The following is a 21,298-nucleotide window of genomic DNA, read 5'->3' on the forward strand; positions in this document are numbered from 1 at the left end:
ATCTGGCCCCCGAAACATAAGAAGGAAAACTCGGCTGCGACGGGAACTGCTGGATATTGCCGGGAACAAAGAAAACAACTGTCCATGACGGTCGCTGACCAAGCTCTCAGCCCTCTTAAATCATCCTTGTAGGCTCTGGACCGCGTCCGTCCGAGTATATACTGCGAGGATGCTGCGCGACTTCTCTGCTACAGACGTTAGTCACGATTGATGTTGGACGTCAGATAGGTAAACGAATCTCGGCGTTCTGGTACTAGAGAAAAGGAGGCTGGCTCGTTATCTGTAGCGGGGTTGGCCAGTCTCGCAGAAGTTGCTGGCTGATAGATACGGCTGCTGTTTACATGTATAACTTTGCTGGAGGGTACGAGGGAAACGATTGAAAGTTTTCGAAAAGTTTGGACGGAAGCAACGATGATAAATGCGAGCCAATTTTAATTGAACGGTTGCAATGTACCACTGTTCTATCAGCTATGCTCGTGATAACCATCGTTTCAAGGTGGACGCTTTGACAGGACGCAAGGGGGTGGTCGAAGCGCGCTGCTCGTCGAAGTGGCGGCGCTCGAAGCGTATCCGCCGCAAACATTCCGCAGAGCGATAGGACAGATGCGGTGTATCGCAGCAGCAGTTGGTGGCGGAGCCTCTCCGTCGCGGCGGTGTCCTTTGGGGTTCCGCAGATGTGCTGTAACCCGCACATCTCATCCCGCAATTGCGCCCGCGAGCGCACGCGCTCCCCGTCGTATGTACACATAGCTCGCATACATAGCCAACCGCCAGCACGAACCTGGCTATTCGTGGTTTTGACAAGGTTGGGACAGGCTACCTGTCGTTCCGCCGCCCAGATTCTCGGTCAATGATTATTAAGCGTCGCGTCTTGCGGCGGCGACGGAACCGCGAAACGTGCCAAGTTCCTAATTATCAGGAACGTTTTGGCCGGATAATTCATGCTTCGCCTCGCGGAAGTTCTCGTGAAAGCGGGTTACGAGTTTCGTCGTTTGCTGGAGAGCCTGATGGATCGTCGAATCAAGGCGAATGTTATTCTTGCGACTCGCTGGCTTTTTGGCTCGTGAGAACCAAGTCCTTTGACGATCTACTGCGGTGACGCTTCTCGAGGGCTACGAGGTTTCGCTGTTAGCGTTCGATTTATTCTTTTGGATATTTTCAATTAGATTTGCAGTAGCATTCTGATGCAGAAACATGCAAATATTACGAATTTTGCATGTATTCGTGAGTAATGGTACCTGGTAAGAATTGTTCGATATCGAAGACGTGGCTTGTACGAGCCTGTTGTATGATTCATGAAATGGAAACAGGGAACGAGGTAAAATTATAATACATGGCCAACAGTCGAGATCGCATGGACGGAATGAAATGGAAAGTCGCAGTCATTGGTTTAGAACGTTACGGAATAATCTAGCCACGAGTACATCGTGTCCATTTTATCCTGAACAGTCGAAGCTCGATAATTCGCGTGCATATTATACGTCGATTTAAACATGGAACGCATTAATATTTACATTTATTCTCGTCGAATTCTATCCGCGTACGGGCAAAAACGTTTCCGCATCTGCTGCAATCTTCGACAGGAAACAGTTGTATTTTAATTTCTGCGCTGCGAATTTTTCATCATAATATTCCGATTTATTTATACATTTCGTATGTACGATCCAGCGGTTGACGATAATGAAATTGATATCGTGTTTATTTGGTTCCATCAGTTTTATTTAATATTACCAAAACAAACAGACGAACCAGATCATCCCGGTCTCTTTAAATATAAATGGCAACTGGAGAATCCTTTACATCCTATTTCTACTTGCAACCCTCCGGGGCACCACTTTCCAGCCACTTTTATAACTTTGCAACTTCGTGGCAACGGTCTAAGTAACCTGCCTCGTCACGCTCAGCGATTTCGTTTACATAAATGAGCAAATATTTCGTCGCGTCGATTATCGCATAAATCACTGCCATTCTATTAAATCATCCCGTGAATTTGGAAAGCATTCGTTGCTCGACGCGTCAGTCGGATGGGCGCAAAAACGAGCCGCAAGTTTCGCGACTTGGGCGGTCACAGCCATCTGGCGCGTTTCTAACGGGTTATTATCGCGTCGCGATCAACCCCATCCGCGCGGCCCTCGCGGGCTCATCCCCTTATCGGGCGCAATAATGGAAACTACGTCGCCGATTCTATTTTCTCTCCCTCGGGAAGCTGGCAACCACTCCACGGCATACGGGCTTGCAGAATAATGATTATTTATTAGCGCTAAATCAAATCCGTTAACACGTGTACGCGACTTTACGTCTGTGTGCTGCGTTACGAGTAATATCTATGATAATGACGGTAATACTTCCTGAATCTATCGCTTCCGATTCTTGTCACGATGAGGAAGCTATGGCGTGAAATCTATCAGTACTAGTCTCGAAACTAGAACGATCCGATGTTAGAAGAGAATCCTCTCGAGAATCACCTTTTCGCGAAATGAAACGTAGTCGTGAGAAAATCGTGTCGAAGAAAAAATTGTAGAATCATCGAAACTCGAGGAATCGTTTAGAACGCCATCAAGCCCGTTCGTGAAAATCGAAAGTAACCAAGAATCTTATTGCTCGTCCCAGGACGGGAATCCAATTACGCGAAAGCCGCAGACCTCCGATGTATCGATGCTCGGTAACGGCACCGCTAATCCCATCCTCGAAAACTCGCAAGTTTCCCCTGGCCCGGGACTATGATTGCACAGCCACGGCGTCGAATGAAACTGCTACGTAGTCAAAGCATTCCTTCGTTTCACCGGCGTAGACCGCGCGTCTGCAATCCGACCGACAAAAGGCCAATCTCACCCTCTCCGGTGCCTGCAGCCCCGAGCGGATAAAACGCGCGCGGGTCGTACAACGGTGTACAACGGCCTCTCGTTGTTGTTGCGCGCACAGCAGCAACGGTAACAGCAACAACGTCGCAATATAATTCATTGTCAGTTGAGCTAGGCGGAGGTCAGGCAGCGTTGTTCGCCGGTGTGTTTCGTAGCCGGCCGCTACTGTTTTACTCGAATAACATCGTATCCGGTGGAATGGCTCTTTCGTAGGAGATCCGATGATGGCGCGTACAGGAACCATAGACGGGGGGGTTTGTCCGAGTTGGCGGGCCACGGGGGTCGTCGCATTCGTCACAGCCGCGCACCCTTCTTGGTCGGAACCTGGACCGGTACTCTGGTCCGTAACGTGTAAACATGCTAGCGTAATAGCGAACAGCGAGCCCCGCCGCTCCGACGGTATTGTGTGCGCATACTGATGTTTCATTAGTCGACTGTTCATGCTTCTCCCGGGCCGTCAATCAAGTTCTCCAGCCTACGGCTGGCTCCTCAGTTTCCACCAGACGTCCGTCCCGATCCTGGCCGCAGTATCGGCCTGCTAGGATCGCTTTATAAGGGGATTACAATTATCCGATGTTTGATTACCCCTTCCGCGGTTGCGATCTGTTTAGACGCGTTTACGTGCGCTGGCCTCCACTCGCTCCTCGCCGTTTCCTGCACCGCAGAGGGTGGTGCTCGTGGCACGGGAGGATCCGCTACGTGCACCGCGCCCGCGAGGATAGGCTGACTCGCGCGACGACTTTCTACTGTGTAGGGACGACGACGACGATCGTCGCGATTAACCATGCGTCTCGCGACGCGATTGATCCAGCCGTTGGAGCGCACTCGAGGACTTAATTGCACGGCAGGAAATTCGTGAATGCGAATTGACGGGAGGGAAGAAGCTTTAAGCGGTCGCGTCGAGAGGGGTTGGAATTTGAAGATTGGAAAGGGGTGGCATTGTCTCGAGGACCTCCTTGCGTGGTCGTGGTCACGGAAGTTTCGTCGATTCTCTTTCTTGCAATGTTAGAGAGTTAAAACACAGATTTCGACTATCGATGGTACTGTGTTTATTGGTAGCAGTCAGAATTGCTAGGTTCGCAATAACGCGTCCATCCACTCTGGCAGCGATGGTGCACGATACAGCTTTCGAGCAGCGCACGTATCCAGGAGAACGCGTGCCACTCGCAGGAGAAAGCGGAACTAGTTCGCGAGGAATCCTGCTTCGTTAGAGGTTAATGCGTTTACGATAGAATCGCGCGTTCCGCTGCACATGTCGGAAGCACGCGAAAGTTGTACGATATTCGATTCCGCGCGCCGTCCGTTTATTGCCGATCGTTTCGCTTTAAACGCGTGCGATGGCCGACGGCGTGTATACCAGCGTTGAAAAGTATGCGCAACTCCTGTCGGTGTTCCGGAATTCAAATGCGATGGTCGATCGAGAGGCGTAGTCGTGACAAAATGGAGGGACGCGTGGGCCAACGAAATCAATTTGAAAGAGGATCGCAATTATCTACGCGGTGCGATCACCCTTTCGAATTTACATCACGGCGCGGAGTTATGTCAGCGATGGCTGATGAACTGCGACGGAAATTCAGGCTGCGCTGTGGTGATTCGCGATCCTCGATCGTTGACTGTGTAGCCGCAGCGATTGTTGTCCACGTTTCATTTCGACGAATCGAATTCTGCAAGTTTCGGGCAATTACTATTCCACGTGTGCTAACTATGATTGCTCGACTAAGTGATCCTTTGTCTTTGTCCTGCCGTCAATCAAATATGTTCGCGTCATTAGTATATCGTTGTGTACATGATCCTCCAGTCGAGTGTCACACATTCTAATTACACACATTGCGACCACACCTGAATCATCAACCTAACCCATGAAACATTTACGAAGACAACAGACGCTCGTCCATCTGAATCAACCATATAAATCCATCCGAATTTGGAACATCATCGAAGTCGCTGGAGTCACATCAAAGAGCACAATTCATAATGTAGTCCACTCGCATGGTATCTAATTTTTGGTGCGCCCCGATACACGATCGTAGTTGATTCGCACGCGCAGAGGCATCGAAGGACAGTAAATTAGGGTGCGAGAGAGAGAGAGAGAGAGATGCGTCGAAAAATAGGCACAAAGCAACGATGCGTTTCAGCGCGAATGGGATTGCTTTGTCAACTGCAGCGTAAGTGACAAGTACGATTGCCCCGCGCGGCGTATTATCCCGTCGATGTTTCATTACACTGTCAATCACCGTGTTTGTCCGGAGGCCCTTGCCCGCAAACCGATCGACTCGTTCTCATCAACCGAGAGGCCGAATCGCTTTCGCCGGTCGCTTTATAAAGGGATTACAGTCATCCACTGTTTGATTACCTTTCCGCGCGTGTGCGAGTTAGTTAGCCACCCGCGGATACGTACGCGACGCGAACAGCGAACTGTACGCGAGCGCCGTTCCTCGCCACTTTATCCGCGTCCATCGACGGCAATCATACCGCGATATGCTTCGCAACGAAGGCTATTAACCGGCCATGGGCCAATTCTGCGACACGATTACACAAAGTTCGCCAGAATAGGCCCTGCAAGTGCCTTATGCGAGTAACTTAATATCGTAACAACCGCGCGAGCTTGCGTAATTATAAGAAACGCGGGTAAGGATGTTACCAGTGATTAAATAGAAATATATATTACAATGTTCAGACGTATAACGAATCGTAGACGGAGTAATCGTATCGAGCAACGTTTCACTTTCTAAAGCATTCTCGCTGTTACGTACGCATGCACTAGCGAGTATTAATTCGTCTGTCGATCATCGTTATCATTTGCGAACTTATCTCGTAATCGTATCCCGTTCCCGCGATCGAGTATGCACCGCGCGTTACCGGAATTGCGTTAGCGTCGCGTCTTTATTGCGAGCGGCACGCAGTTTGGCGTAGAACGTTGCACAGGTCGCAGTGGAAGCGGCTGCATTAGTCAGCCGGCCGGCGTTGGGCCAAGGCGTGTGCGTATCGTGTGCGACGGCCGTTGTAGCCTGTAATTTCCCCGAAATCTTTAATTACCAGCCTCGCGAGACAGCCCCGCGGCACCCTTCCACCCCGGTTCTATCTGCACAGGACGTCGATCGTGGAACGTTCGCGGCGCGAGCTATCGAGGGTTCCGTAACAACGCCCGTCGAAATCCGCTCTCGTGTATGTACGCGCGCAGCCGAATGGAATTTACAATGGGACGATAATTTATGCCCGACGAGAGTCTCGCCCCCAGCCGACGACGGGGCTCCGGGCTCTCCTGGTCCCGTGACGAGCTACAGCGGGGGGGAAGGAATCGGGAATTTACGGCGCACCGTTGCTCGGGGATACGTTCGTAAAAAAAACGCCCCGTGATTTGCGCGCCCATTAAAAACTGCCGCACGGCAAGCTGCGAATATCTCTGCTGATACCGCCGACGACTTGGCGAGCAACGTCCTCCTTGGTGTGGGAAATGGTAATTTAACCTTAGAGGGACCACCGTAACTCAAACCTCACCGATATTCCTCGTTCTCTGCGTTGCTCCTATTTCGAAGTGTACTCAAAAATTCTGTAATCTCGATAATATTAATTCCATTCGTAGTTCTTCTACGAAATGACGCTTGGATTGTCCGGACTGTTTTTCAATCGACCAGGCAAATACTTTGATCGCATTTTCCGTATTTCCCGGTATTATACCCGGCGCAGACTCCGCAGTCTGCCGATGATCCTCGAAAATATCCGAGGATAAGGGAGAAGGATGATGCGTGGCCTGCACCCTCGGTCAGCTCCAACGCGGACGTGGGGGAGGGGTGAAAACGGGGGCTGGTTTGTGCAACGTGTGTGATTACGTTGGCAATTACTCCCACCCCGTGGCTCGGATAGGCCTCCTTCCACCATCGGGCTGGAATTCTCCGCGTCGTTCTCGACCGACGGCGGAAGGGTTGTAACTCGTTATTAGCGAGGAACAGAAACGGTAGAGGGGCAGGTGATTACAGCCTCGAAGTAGATTCCCCAACGATGATAAACGCCGGTCCGGCAGATCCGATCGTGGGCTGTACCGTTCGACTCTCCCTTCGTTCTTCCCTCTGAATCCTCTCCTCCTCGCTGCCTCTGACCGCCTCCCTCTGTATCTGTATTTAACTTTGCCTCGTCTTTCCGACGCTCGAGACCGAAACACCGTCGTCTTCATCCTAATTGGCTGGGAAGAATGGCGGCAATTTTAACCCCACGTGTACTTTTGTGCCTTCGCTCACCACCGTGGAAGATATTATCGATGATCTAGATGAAAGAAAGTGGCCTCGATCCGCTTCGTTGCGTGCAAGCGGGACTGTACAGCGTTTCATTGGACCCTGTTGGACGCACACGGTAGCCGCAATTAAAACCAAGGTTAGATCGGTTCGAGGAAGATTAGATCGTCTTGGAACGGTATGCGACACCGCGGTTTGTCTGACTTTTTTGCGAAACCTCTGACGTGTACGCGGAACGCGAACGGTTAGAGGAGAATGAGCAGGCGTCAGGGTTTATCTAGATCCGGCGGCGTCACGCGAAAGTGGTTGCAAACGATGCGGGAATAAATCATTCATGGTTCAACAATCGCGCGCGCCGGCTAGTCTGCGGTCGTTCGTTTCTCTGGGACGGACGCTGTCTTTCGACGGTTGCCATCGAGACTGCTCTCGTTCTCTCGTGCTCGTTACGCACTCTCGAGGAGCACCGATGAAAAGGACCCGATACTGGGCACGAAAATTGTTGGCGAAGGAAACGGAGATTGGGATAAGGGTGAGCGCAGGAGGTAGACAGAGAGAGAGAGAGAAAGGAAGAGGGAGAGAGAGAGACGGACGCGGAGTTTAAAAATGGAAAGAGGAAGAAAGGGATGGGGTAGGGGTAGGTAAAAAAGAAAATGCCAAGGGTCAATCAGGGAGAAGGGTCCTCAAGGATGAGTCGTAGGGAAAGAGAGAGTATCCCCCCAGCGGATCTTTTCGTACATATATATATATCAAGTCTCAACGAGGATTCCCTTATAGAAAAGACTTGGAGAGCCCTCTAAAAATGACTGCACCTTTCGCGGTGGCGCACGTAGCGGAGGTATTAACGAGTCGATGGTGGTAGGTAGAAGTCCCTATAGGTACGCGCTACGCTAGATACACCATGGCGAAAGCCATACGCGTGGAACGAAAAGATAACGCAATTTATTTCAGCCTTTATTCATCCTCTTGCCGCCCTACCATTTCCCTGGCTCGTGTGTACGAACCGACTACGTCGTTGAATATTTTTTGTAATTCTTCTTTTTTTTTACCTTCGTTCCCTTTTCCTCTCACTTTCTCTCCCTCAGTTTCATTCTTTTATTTTCTATTTTACCGCCCTTAAACCCTCGCCTGGTTTTGCACGTTCTTCGTAACTCTCTGCTATTAAAAGTCCACTCTTCGCCATTATTATCGTAACGGATTTAAATGCGTCCACTTAACAACGACTCGTATCAACCGAGCCTCGTTAACGATTAAGTCCTCGGTTCTCGATTTTTTTTTTCAAGCAGATCCTTAAAGCACCGTTTCTCTTTTCGCTCTCTAAATTATAGGGTTTCGCGTTCGTGATGGAAAACAGTTGTTGAATGACTAATCTACGTCAGTATAACGCTCACCCGATGGCTATCTTCTGAAGCATTATTCACCCCTTCTTTCCCTTTTTAGTCCACAGCCCAATTCGTTGGCTGTGCAACCATAAGGGTGTAAGGCCGTCCTATATACCCACAAAAATGATATCTCGGTTGGATCTTTGTGATTTACATTCCGAGCTCTTCAACTTGAAATCCAACGTGGTCGACGAATCCAACTCGATCGCGTTTAGTCCAAATTCGGACGCTTTTCATTTCCGGCTGCCCAGAGAGTCGAGGCGTGTCGCGATGCACGCGATTCATCGTTATGCCCTCGAGCTTTCCACCCGTTGATACGATTAACATAGCAAAAGTTGCGCGGTTATTCGCATCAGCCGTGGTCCGAGTTGGGAAGTCCGCGTGTACGGAACGCATGCATCAACCGCGATTTGGGTCATCGGGCTGACTGCCTTCTGGAAGCATCCCCATCGCGCATACACGCGCGTCTAAGCCCGGTGGTGAAACCCGCGGCGCTGGTATCTCGCAGCCGCAGCCTTTCGTGCCTCGTTCTTGTCTTCGACGCGTTCGCGCGAAATTGAATTTTCCCCGAGTGACAGCCGATCGAACGCGCGAATCTCTGTTGACGGCGCGAACCATTACGTTACACGTCGCGGCTGCGGTTGCGCGAGTTGAAGAGTAACGTTTCGTGTTACATGAAACGCTTCCACCTATGACATTTATTACTTTAACGAAAATACATTTCTGCCGCCTTCGATGTTCATATAAAATCACAGTTTTCACAGTTTTAATGAGAGGCCAGTATACGGATTCGCGTCGAAAATGTCAAAGCAAATAGGGCATTACGATCTTAACTCCGTGTTCGTTCGAAACTCTGAAACGTTCAGCGCGAAGGGACGAAGTACAGCCTCGGCTACGATCGTCGGCTCTCATCAACGGGATACTCGACATTAGGGGGAAGGTTGTCCGAGAGTAACGCACAAACGGCGCAGCAGAATGGACGACGTTAGACGCGACCGTCTACGAGCCTCGGCTAAATGTAATGAGCAACTTTCTCAGCTGTTTGATGCCGTAGTTCGCCAAGAACGTGCTCGACACTGCCTCTAATTGTACACCTCTGACCTCGTTTCTGAAACAGTATGCATTGTGCTACGTAATGACCCTCGCTTCGTGTACGCGTCAGCCAATTATTGGCAGGGGACTATCGCATTACTGATTAAGCCTTTTTCAGCTCGGCTAGAACCGGCCTCGATCAATTCTCCATTGAAAGTCTGACGTATCGTGGCCCTTGAAAATTATAATAGGCGCTGCCGTAAGTGGATCGGCCACTGGTTAATAGTTGCTCCTGGGAAGCTGTCAAGAGGCGCGCTTGTGCGTTTACTGGCCCGGCTATTAGCTGGAATCGACGTTCCCATATTGAGATCTTGCTTAGCACCGTTATCAGTTCTGTGCGCTTGATACAAGTAATGTTCAACGGGAACTTTTTCGTAACAGCTCGATTTAACTAGAATTTTATTGGATAATTTTGCGATCGAAATGTTCGAGCAATCTGTCACTCGTGTTGTTCGCTGCCGTTTCAATTTCCAGCGTACAGAAGTGGTACGTTATCTAGATGAAACGACTCGAGTGTATCTCGAATCTCATCAGCGTGGTTACACGTTGCAAGGACCATAAACTACGCGCTACTTTAATGAAAAGTAGTAGATTACAGGTTTCGAGATCCAGCCGTTTGAACCTAGAACAAGGCGATACCAGCTCAGAAGGTGTTGCCCATTAATCTCTAAGCGTGTCCCGGCGATGCGCGCCTATTACGTTGATTAAAATATCCAATAATCGAATCCGTCCGTGTAGGATAACGACAGGGTAACCGAGCGGCGGGAAAACAAGGATGCAACAGAAAGGACGGGAAAGAAAACGGTGGATCCGCGCGCGGGAGAAAGATAGCCGAGCGCAGAAGGGTAGAAGGGGGTTGATTAATGAGAAGGGAGTGACGTGGCGGTACGCCGCGCACCAGCCACGCTTCGCCCCATTTCATCTCTGCTTTCCCCTCCGTTCCGCTCTCTCTTTTTCACCACTTTCCAACCCCCCGCCAGCCTGCTCTCTCCGTCCTTTCACTTTTCCTCTCTTTCCTCTTGTTTAATTTCGCTCTATCTGGAGAGATTTCCGCCTTCCGTCTCTTAAACTTTCCGATTTCTTCGTTGATACTCTCTTTTGTAGGCGCTTCGACTAATATTTTATTTATCGCTTATACAATATTATTGTATCGGGACGGTGAAATGTCTATCGCACGTCAAATTGAAATGGTTACTTATGAACTTTTAACTTCCATTTTTGGAAAAAAGCAAAAGTGCAACCTGGTCCGTTTTATATAGCCGGTGGTAAATATGATCCAGAAAAATGGACCCTGTTATTCTTTTTATTTTACACCGACCATAAGCGATGGACCAGCAAATAATGGCGCAGCAGTAAGCCACCGTCAAAAGCCAAACATGAAATCGCGTACTTTTTCGTCGCGGCTAACACCCCTGCCGCGCAACGAGTAAAAACGAGCACGTTGGCCTCGTATTTTTGGTCAGGTGACGCGTGTCGCTAAGAACGCTCGCTGTTTAAAGGCACTGCTTTAAGTACCGATAATTTCATTCAATGTCGCGATAAAAGCGTTGTTATTAGAACCGACGGAGGCCTGTAATCTGTTTTTCAACTGTTGAACATTCCACCTCTTCTCAGACCATGCCTTTTTACTCTTTTCTTTCTTTAATCACATAGATTTATACATTGTTTCGTGCCTCAAGTCGTCTAGAGCTAACGATCGTTGGTTTTTTACGTAGATAGGTAAACGAGTTGAAAATGAACGCGACATTATCGGTACGCCTCTGTCCACGCGAGCTCTCGAGGATTCTTGAACATTTTCCCTGGCCCTGTACTCGCTTCTCGACATTGTGCGTGATGGCGCGTCTCCTTTTCAACGCTTCTCGCCCTTCGTGTCATTTACGTGGACAGGGATACCTTGGAGGCTACTTTATCTTGATTTATTCCAGCGACGTGTGATCTCTGGGGTAGTTTCCTCCAAGCCACTCGAAAGACTCCCATAGACAAGTCAATTCGACTTAGAATCGGCGAAGAACCCTTGAAAATAATCGGTGCTGGGTTCTCTTTTACATTACCAATGTGACTGCTCGATTTAGCGCTATCTCTGTCAAATACTATCGATAACGATCAGTTATCGTTACGATTTGCAAAAACGTATCTACGATTTTATTAGCTAGACGTTACAAAGTAAAACTTCCAACACGATATCGATTATCATTAAAATAGCGAGCCTCGTCGTCCGTGCGTAATGAAATTGTCCCCATAAACTTGAAGCGTGATCGATAATTCGCCTCTTGATACGAACGCTCCGCCTGCGCGTCGAGTGTTCCAGACATTCGTAATCAAATAAACTTTCCCTCTCATTGGAGACACTCGAACGATCCGAAATGAGAAGGCCGTGCATTTCAATAATGCACTCCACGTTTCCCGGCCAAACTCCGTCCCGCACAACGTCTTTCGACCGCCATTCTTTTCCCGCGCGCAACCAAAAATGCATGCACCGGTAAATCATCGTCAATTAAAAACTTCCTCGACGCATTAAACGAAAGCGAATTTAAAAAGGGTCGACGTCACAGGATTTGCCGGGAGCACTCGAAAGTTCGGTTACACCCCCGTCGAGGGGGGTAGTGTATACACCTCTCGAAGAGTGTATTGTCGTGTCGAGGTCGACGCGATCCGCAATCAGCGTAGCTGAGTTGGAAACGTGTCAATTCCGTGAAGAGGCGTGAACTAGGATGTCGAGGGTTGCACGCATCCGCATCTGGCCGACGGACCAACCCCCGCTCGTGAACTCCTGATGGACGCGAAAGGAGGAAGCGCCGTTCGAACCGGATAAAAGCTCCTGGAGAAGCGTCAGCAGGCCCAGTTCTCACGAGACGAGCTATCTACGATCAAAAAGTGATACGGTGTTCCATTTAAATCGGCTTATATGAATGGCGACCGCCCTACGTCTTTGAGGTTGTTCATTAATGTGTACATTCTATTTGGGACTGCTGGAGGGGATAAAATCGCTATGGTACTTTCCTCCGTGATAAATCATCGAACGCCTCGCGCTTCTCTTTCGTCAGTGACACAATTTACTCGATTTGATCAATAATTTTTGTCTCCAACTCTTGAACTCTATTTTCGTGTTTCAGTTCATCCATTCGGTTAATTGAATATTCCATCAGATTTAGAGTTGTTCTCTTCATTCAATTTTCAAACCTCGAACTTTCGAGTCCGACTTACTTAAGCGGTCTAAAATTATAAGCACGGACTCGCGTTGAAATTTTCGAGAAAATTTACTAGCAATGCCAGTCCACAAAATCAACTCGAATGGGCGTGAAAGAAATTTCGATACTTAGTCGAATTCAAAAGTGAATTCCATCGAAAGTCGGACGTGGGGGTGAGTTGCAAGGGATAATCGACGTTCCCAGTAAGAAACTTTCAATCGACGCCTTCGAGCCGTCGGAATAATTTACACCGATACGATCTCGAACACACGTTGCAGAAGGAAGTGTCGCAGCGCTGTGAACGTTTGCGAACTCGGACGCGAACGATCGCGATAACCGGAAGGCCGAAACTTCCCTGTCCCCCTTATCTTTTATCGCTCACCCTGCGATTCACTCGATTTCAGTTAATTTGAACTTCGCGCGAACTACCCCCTGACTCTTCTCCTCGGTGTCTGTCATTTTATTCCGATGGAGGGCAATAAAAGCGAGAAGATATCGCGCGGTGTTTAGTCTCAGATAAATTACCAATCGACGATAGACAGAAAAGATCGACGTTCGAACGAGAGAAACTTAAATTAAACTAACTGTCTGGGGTAGCGAAAAAGTCTACTTCGAATAACTAATTCGAGACACATGAATTTCTTTTCTTAACAAAACTCAGGCAATCGTAATTCACAGGGGGTTGAACGAACCACGCGGTTTTAAAGTGCTCCTTCCAGAGCGTCCGTGTCTGATCTGAAAAATTCAAATTGTTACCCAGCCGCGAGCGTTCCACTTTGAAACGGATTTTCATACGAGGTGCGAGACGTCGGACACCTTGCTGAACTCGGGGGATTAAAATAATAATAACGTTGGAAATTGGACACGGTGTGGTGGCTGTACCCTCGTAATCTTCGGTGGCCATATGCTGGGTGCTGGCTGGAACGAAGCCAGGCGAACTTGAAAGAAGAAAAAAAAAAGTAGAGAGAGAAGAACGATGGCACGTACCTAATCTGGCATTGTGCGACCGGGTTGGGGCGGCTAACTTTATTCAATCGCGAATGCGCTTCGTTATGGCCTCGCGTTTCGAAGGAAGACGAATGGGAAGGGGGTTCGAATAGGGTTAGATTTGATGCACGTGTCGCGAAATCCGCTTGCGGCTCGCGATAAGATGGCGTTGATAAGAGAACACGAGGGTGGATCCATCGCCATAAGCGATGCACTTAATCGTCTACCGTGACGGATCCAGAGATTTATTTTCAATCATGATCCCGTTTATGGATCGCGTTCATTTTTTTTAATAGCAGATAGTGACGAGTGTTGCGAATTCCGATCCTTCGTTTGAATATGAATACGCGTATCGTACGATGGGAGCAGATGTAATAATGCAGCAATTTCAGAGCTTTTGTCGTGGTTGATAATTCGATCCCGTATCGACGAACACGAGATACGTTATTAAAGTGTTACATACGTGGCATTGTTAATACTTTCATTTTGATTTCTGTTGGTCGTCAGATTTATTCGGTTATTGTTCCTGCGCCTATTGCAACGTATAACGCATATTGTTTATATCGGAATTAAAATATTCGATGGCACAGATGTGGCAAGGGTGTAACGAAGGTATTCGACAACTGGTGAAAAGCTCTGCGCGCGTCGGAAAGCGGATGAAAATTCGCGCGAAAGAACTGGTGCGGCACGTGGCACGCGATACGCCTCTGCGTGCCGATAAGACGTCGTCTCTTCTATGAACACGTACCGAACGTATAAGTACACAATGAGGACAAAACGGTGCGTGCGGATGTATACGACGTGGCTGGTATCGCGAACGCCCGTTCACGTCGCCATACGCGTTGGCCTGGGCTTAACCGGGATCTACCGAGCTTGCGTGAAAGCCTCGCAGGCCTGGCGAATCGGTTGTTCGCGAGCTTCCACGTGCCCTCGCTTTCAAGGCAGCATTAGTTTCAATTTTTTCGACGACGGAGATTAGGCGAGCAGGGTCGCAGCTGCCTGATAAAGGGAAATATCAGTGAACTAACAAGTGCGCGTTCTTGTTGCATCGCAGTGTCTATAAGAGAAGAAAGTGAAACGTTCCACCGTAAGTTTGTCACCAAATGCTACGTAGAACGTGCGAAATATGCGAAATATGCTAATATCCAGCGATAAAAGTTGAAATTACCATTCAATTATGCGATTTGTGGTAATGGCTGGAGCAAAGAAACATCGTTGCATATACCGATCGTAGCGAAACGTTTAATTTCGATCGAACGACCAAGTGAATTGTTTCTTGGAGCTTTAAGAAAATAAATCGTTACCCATTCGAGGAGATTATTAGCAGGGGCAACGCCCCAACAATTTTAATATCACCGCGAACCGTAACTCGAGCCGCGTTAGAGGGGTCACGAATCGATTTATTAAACTCGAAGCACTCCCCGGTGAACGCTTATTCTAAAACGGTTCGCGAAGAAATGAGGCGTTCGGAAATGTCGTTCGAAACGCGGAGAAATGAGAGTTCGCGAAAGTCCTCTGTTGTTCCTGTTCACTTGCTACGGGGAGTCGATTTTTCTCAGCGGTGCCACGGGTTTGGTTGTCGAATTCGACGGAATTTTATTATTTTTTAACCTTTCGATTTCTCTTTGGAGCCTTTCAAATCGCTCCTCGAAACGTTGCCTACGAATATTAAAAATGTAACGAAACAATGGGCGCGCGAATAATCGAGAGATATCCCATTACGCTCAGCTTGGAATAGCTTCTCGAACAATACGTCGATGCACAGTTTACTTCCCCATCGGTGATTTAAAATGAACTTACAATAAACTGACCAAAGCTGCACGGTGTTCGCATATTTCATTGAACGGCTCAATGTAACTGTTTTCAAAAGGAATAACACGGCCGGCTCCCTGTATTTTCGAATGATTAATTCTATTCAGCGTATAAATAAAATGGTTGAAAACGTGGGACGCGTTAAAAACGTACGAAATCGGGCCTATTCCCCAGGGGGTGGAACGAACGTTTTCGCTGGCAAATACGGCGGTTCGTTTTTCCAACTCGTCAGCGATTGCAACCGCGGCGCGGCGGGTTATTCTGATTTTATTGCCGCAATAAAATCGTATCGCCCGGCGTGCATGGAAGATGATGCCCGCACCTGCCGCTCGTTCGACCGGTTGACACGACTGCCAGGGCCTCCGTTTCGCTCTCGAACCCGTCTATTTTCGACGCGCCGTAAAATTGCCCGCCTCGCTGATCTTCACGGCTGCCGACCGGGGGTTGCTCGACTTTTCCTCGACTTTACCGCGGGGTTGGCTGGCGTCGTTCAGGGCTTCGATTCATCGAGTCGCGTACGAGTGTGGAAATTAATTTCGCCCGCGGTCAAAGGACAAAGAGACAGCGACAGGGGTTCTATTTTGGTTTTCCATTCAGTAGAGCTTGTCTTCGCTCGGTGCTAAGATTAACACACCCCCGATACCAACCAGGCTTATTGTTAGACGCTGTGATTTCGTTCATAAATCAGTGGACACTCGTCAGTTTCGAACCTGATGGTAAAATTAGACTTTAAGATCGCGAACGGGTGGTTCAGCTTGATGCTCGTTGCGATATAAATAATGTCGCGTGAGTAGTTGCTTCGTTTTTTAACTACGACTGAAGGTTTCGGTTGTCCTGAATGTACGGTTTTATGAATCGGAGGATGAGAGGGTACTGTGCTCGTTTATCTGCGTTTTTGAAGTTTTGTAAATTTTCGAAGTTCAGCATTTCTCTGTCGAATCATCAATCTATCGTCTATTGTACTATGTAACGTGTTTAGATAGTAGAAACGAGTTTAGCAACTGCGCGCGAAGAATAGCTTGGTAACGTGTTTCCTCATAAATCTTAGAAACATATAACTTTCACGAAGACGTCGCGGTGGATTTACGATTTTATTGTTACAAGATAGTGCAATAAATTCCATGCAATTGTGTAAATACAACTATTTTTTCGATGACCAAGCGCTCGCGTCGATATTGAAGCCGCGCAATAAATTTTTCTAACAAATTCCACGGTAAATTTAATTCAGTATCTCGAGCATAAACGAGAGGAAGGCGCGTTCCGTTTGGATTTCCCTGGCCGATAATTTAGGAGACAATGGACAGTGGTGGATAAATCAAGATTGTTAATGGAAAGTGTCCATTAAAATTATTTACAAGCTGCTCGTTCAAACGATTGTTAACTCTCTCTCTTGCAAAGCGACGCGCAAACGTTGCTGGCTGTTTGCGTATTTATCTAGACAATAATACGCTAAGCGGAGAATGTAAATCGTTAATTGGCAAATATTTACGTGCGCCTTGCTTGTCGAAGCTGCCGTGACCATTTAAGAGGCTGTGTAATCGGAATCCGTCGAATCGCACATTCGTCGATTATTACAAAATTCATTGACAAGTTCGCTGCGCGAACACAGATTAATTATACGAATCGAAGTTGGAAAAATACACCGTTAGAATTGGTAGAAAATCTCGATTAAAAGGAACGATAATGAAAATAACGGATAAGGGAAAGTGAAAAGCAAGGAGTCACCCTAATTTAATTGTACAAGTCCCCGATAGCGAGGCCAGTAATTTACAGAATAATAAAAACTTCAACGGGTCGTATATTAAGCAGGGTGGACCCTTGGAAACACCGGTGGACGGGATTATTCGGTGTAAATTGGCTTCGAATGGTTGAAAAAGTGCCCTCAGGTATCGCGCGGCGATAAGATCGCTCCTGCGGGGTTGTTAACGCGGCGAGATAACGTTAAACGACCCCGGGACCGGAAGCTATCCGTTTGAATTCGGTGGTTCCGGCAGTGTGTTAATTCGTTTAAGCGATATTTCTCAATTACCTGAACCGATTCGTTCCTGCGCGCCATTCGTTCGCTGTCGCGGCCCTCGCGAGGTCCTCGAGCGATCGCGTTCGTTAAGGGACGATGAGAAACAAGGTCCGCTCCATTCCGTTAACCACCGACGCACGAGAGATGGTATCGTTGAAACGCGGACACTTTATCTTCCCTTCGACCCCGAAACGTCCGCTCATGTAATTTCTTTACTCGCCACCCGAGCGGGCAATGTCGATAGACTTTCGTTGTGGCGTTCCCGCTACGTGTAACGTGCATTTATGAGACGACGTGTCTGACTTTCTAACAAATTGTCTAATGGACGGTTAACATGCGCGGCTCGAGAGACAAATTACGCGCTCGATTACCGACTGGTATGTGTTTTGAAGATTCAGGTCTTGTTTGATTACCTTGAAGTACACGCTGAAAGGTGCACTCCTCTCCATTAGTCAACCGGACGCGTGGTATCGTTAATGCGGCTCGAATGAGGACAATTTCGCGCGTTAGGTTATATTTTATTAGCCACGTTACGCGTTTAATAACGATTTCGCTGGAAACCATCTCCGCGCGGTTTTATTAAAAACTTTGTTGACTTATGGCAGCCGGGATTATAGTTCTTCGTACTGATAAATTTTTGTTTCGCAAAAATTTCGAAATGTTTGTTCGCAAAAAAAAAAGGAAGAGAACGTCAACATTGAACGGTCGCTGGAAAAAACCAGCTCGATATGAGAATATTCATAGTCGAATGATTTCGCGCATATAAAAAAGATCGGAACTATTAAACTCACTCGAACGTGGAAAAAAAATTGATTCGCTGGTTCGACTCTTTTCCACGGCGTCAACGGCGGGGAAAAAAGTAGAGAATCCACGCGCGCGAATTTAAATCTACACGATTTCACCTTTCCCGGTTCTTTTCGAAATTCCTTTCTCGAACGTGAATGGAGGATACGCGAGCATAAACGATCCATACCTGCGAGAGCCGCGTGTAAAACTAGCTTTATCTTCGTTTCTGGCTTTTTCAATTCGAATAAACTCGAGTCTCGCGACGATACGCTCATCGACTGGACTGAATTTTACTTTTACCCTCGTTAACACATCGAAAGTCTCGCTCACACTGTGAAGTACTTCGCGAATAGGTCAGTCATCACTTGTCATCGCACTGGGATTCAAGTATTTTCTGTTCTAATTACGCGGGGCTCGTCTTTCTGTCTGCAATTCGAACGATTGATTCCTTTGATCGTCACCGTTGCGAACGTGGAACGAATTCTCATCGATTCGCGATGACTCGTGAATTATCGAGATAAATTCCGGCTTGTAATCTGCAGTGATTGTCACATTATTTCAATGAAAGTCGGACGATGTAACAGTGATGACAATTATCGATACGAATGGAACGAGCGCGAGTGGAATTTGAAATCGTTGACCCAGTAAATGGAGATGTAAATTTTATTACGATGCTTCGACGATAATTCGTGTGCATCTAATCTACCAAAAAGGAAATCGGTTTAGAGGAATGTGGAGATAATATTTGTCTTGGACAAAATGAATTAATTAACCACTTATCGCTTGATATCAGCTCGATTATCGTCTCAAAGAGGACACTGTTCCACTTAACGGGTCAAACGAACAACACAAACGCAAACTACTCGCGAAAACGAAATTACGTAATTAAACACGTAATTTTACGTAATCGTATTTAAGAATCGGTCTAAAAACATTCGACTTACGATCTAATCATTTTAAGATGGACTCGCAGCGTTTCGTGGAGCTTGTAGAAAATGGCTGCCGTAAGTAGTCCTGGCGGATGACGAGGGACAAGGCTGTCGTGTCCTTCCTTACGCGATAGACCGCGACATTTTTTGTTTAATCTTCGAAAACGTTTGTAAATATCACCCGAAGCGATTCACCTGGTGTTGAGGGCACGCTTGAAATGAAACGATTTCCGGCGGCCTGTCGTTGCGAATGATGAAAACGAGATTAAATCTGCCGCGCTCTGGAAACCTGACTGGGAATAACCGCTGCGTTCTCGATGCTTTTTCGAAATTTCTAGAGCTATGTTTTTTGAGTTAACTTTGTGGAGGAAATATGTTGAGGCTGTCTGTATAGTTTTAAACAGTTAGACTTCGTATCGTACATTTTCTCATGCTTGATTATGCTTCGATACATCATGTGAACTGTAATTTCTCAACGTCTGACTATTTTGATCCCAGAATCGCTTTGAATCGCTTGAATGTCGATCGATTGGAGTTCGTTCGATTAAAAATACCACTCGACCAATTAAAATATGAGTATCAACGTGGCAAATTTATTTGTTCGCCTAGAAAGAGGTTCTTCTTCGTGGTACCAAAGAACCGAGTACGAGGATCGCGTCGAGTTGGTCGCGCATTTAAGCCGCAGCCTCCTCGCCGTTCCGCCGTTTCGTCCGGGGATAAAGAACTGGCGATCAGGTTTTTGCATTCATTCATGGGCTCGTGCTCGAAGAATAGCAACGAGCGAAGAGCCAACCGGAATAGTTCGGGGCTGGATGTAAACACGCGGGCGAAAGAGAGGAAAATATAGAAAGAAGCCGCTGCGTGTGTCTGTGCAACAACGCCGGTTGGGGACCCCTTTCACTAGACGTCAGCCCCTCCTGATACCGCATAAAATATAGTATTGTTCGCGCTCTGTTAGTCTAGAGTGGAGAACGAGTATATTTAGGAAAGGGCGGCTTTCTTTCATATGTTAAGCAGATCAGTGTCGGCCGACGAGATAGAGGGTGAAAAGGGTGGGTTTTTTTTCTCTCTTCACGAGGTGATAGAGGGGCAGGTGGGAAGGGGAGCAGCGAGGATGGCGCGAGAACGATCCCTTCGACTTTTACCATGGAGGACTGTGTGCATCGTGCGCGCTCCTAAATGATTGCCGGCTTGACTTAATGTTGTGAAAAATAGCCGCGCACTCCCGCGCAACCTACGGATATTTTTCTTTATAAAAAGGCGAGAGCAAAGTGATGAATCCAATTTTTTAGCATCGTATAATTCGACGCTTCTCGCGTGGCGGTCCATTCCCGCGATTTATATTCGTTGCGTATGCTACGCTTCCTTTAGGGTCGCGATATTTTTCGGCGTTAAGACTCGGACCAAATTCGCGACTTTCTATCGTCGAGTACAGAATTTATTTAAATTTCACGCGTACGTACAGAGAATAAGCAATAGAAATCTTTATTTATCGCAAATCGCGCGATGTTTTAGTACTGTCGATATAGTTTACGTAGCATTCGAAGTGTCGGAGAGTTTCGAGGCGATAAATTCGCTTGACACTTCGATTCGTGATCTAACATTCGTCAGTAGCTGAAAATTTTAGTCAAGAGCGTTCTAAAGGTGAGCCATACTTCAGACCGAATGGGGCTCTCCTTTGTCGACGGTATAGTGAAATTTTTATTACGCGGTGCATCTTCCTGTACAACCGTGTGCTCGTGAATTAAATTTGTCTCGATTTTACGATGCGGAGAATGGCGGAACCAAATGTCTTGTAATACTTTTACCTTTGAAACAGAAAGGAAGGAAATATCCAACAATAAGAAAAGAAGCAATTCTTTGTAGCCACGGCCACAAATCGGATCTCGGTCACTTGAAAAATAATGCTTACGCTTTTCAAGTGTCAGCATACTTCGTCTTACTTTTTTCCATCTGGTTGAAACTAAATATTGTACAATTCTAGCATCGTTTCAAATTTCGTATAATAATCAATTATA

General features: G+C 47.4%; 1 protein-coding gene across 4 annotated transcripts in view; it reads left to right on the forward strand.

The window, feature by feature from the left end:
* Sema2a (Semaphorin 2a) overlaps nucleotides 1-21,298 on the forward strand; it is a 436,386-nt gene that overhangs the window by 369,773 nt on the left and 45,315 nt on the right. The window lies entirely within an intron of this gene.

Source organism: Xylocopa sonorina, chromosome 3 (genome assembly GCF_050948175.1).
Source record: "Xylocopa sonorina isolate GNS202 chromosome 3, iyXylSono1_principal, whole genome shotgun sequence".
Lineage (NCBI taxonomy): Eukaryota > Metazoa > Arthropoda > Insecta > Hymenoptera > Apidae > Xylocopa > Xylocopa sonorina.